This window comes from Aplysia californica, unplaced genomic scaffold, assembly GCF_000002075.1.
Source record: "Aplysia californica isolate F4 #8 unplaced genomic scaffold, AplCal3.0 scaffold00085, whole genome shotgun sequence".
NCBI lineage: Eukaryota > Metazoa > Mollusca > Gastropoda > Aplysiida > Aplysiidae > Aplysia > Aplysia californica.
This window is the reverse complement of record NW_004797355.1, coordinates 740,271-741,587: the sequence shown is the minus strand read 5'-3', so window position 1 is coordinate 741,587 and position 1,317 is coordinate 740,271.

Below are 1,317 nucleotides of genomic sequence, written 5' to 3'. Positions count from 1 at the left end.
GATAGATAGATAGATAGATAGATAGATAGATAGATAGATAGATAGATAGATAGATAGATAGATAGATAGATAGATAGATAGATAGATAGATGATCATTACAGAGGGGAACACGGACCAAGCTTGTGACAGATGGAGGGAGGGAGAGGTGATGGGGAGGAGGTAGGAAGAGGTGGGCACTATTGTGGGACGAGGGAATGGATGGAAGTGGATGGATGAATGCATGATTTAATGGATGGATGGATAGATGGATGGATGGATGGATGGATGGATCAATGCATGCATGATTTAATGGACGGATGGATGGACGGATGGATGGATGGATGGATGGATGGACGGACGGATGGATGGATGGATGGATGGAGAGGTGGAAGGATGGATGAACGAATATTTGGACGGAGGGTAAAGGAATTTAGGGAGGGAGGGTTGAATAATTAGAAGGATAGTTATGTGGACAGATAAATGAAAATAATAGTCCTTTACTCGTACATGACACCATAAAGTCACGTTCTGCTCACCTTATCATTGTTCATGTACGTACGATGAACGTGTATCTTTCACCCCCCCCCCTCCCCGCACCCCATTCACATCCCTCAATCCCTATTCCACTTTCCTTCTCTCCCTTCCCCTTTTCCCTTCCCTTTCTCTCCCCTCCCTTATCTCACTCTCCGTCTCCTCCCATTCTCTTCTTCCCCTCCTCCTCTCCCCTTCTTTTCTCTCCCTCCCCTCCTTTTTCTCCTTTTCCCCTTCTCTCTTTCCCTCCTCTCTCTTCACCTTTCCCCTAATCCCTCCCTTCTCCCATTCCCCCTCTCCCCATTCTCTCTCCCTTCTCACCCTCTCCCCTCCCCCTCTCCACACTTTCGCTCTCTCTCCCTCCCCCTCCCCTCCCCTCCTCCTCTCCCCTCCCGTTCTCCACACTCTCTCTCCCTCTCCCTGTCTCTCCCCTCCCCCCTCCCCTCCCACCAGGTTTGTGGTGGCGGGGAAGAAGCTGGTGAAGGCTGTGGTCCCTGGGAGTGCCGGAGTCTTCCAGTTTGACAAGGAGCTGGGCCTCTCCGTGGAGGAGGTGAGGGAGCCCAGATGTTTTGTTTTGCTTGTTTTTTAACTTATTTGTTTGCTTGTTGGTTTTTTGTTTTTGTCTCTGGTTTTGTTTGTTATATAAGTTTTATACTCTGTATGGCACAACATATTGGTGATTTTTCAAAGGCGAAGCGGGTCTCATACGTACCCACGCACTGACACACAGAAACATGCACACACACACGCACACACTGACACACACACACACACACACACACGCACACACACACTACACACACACA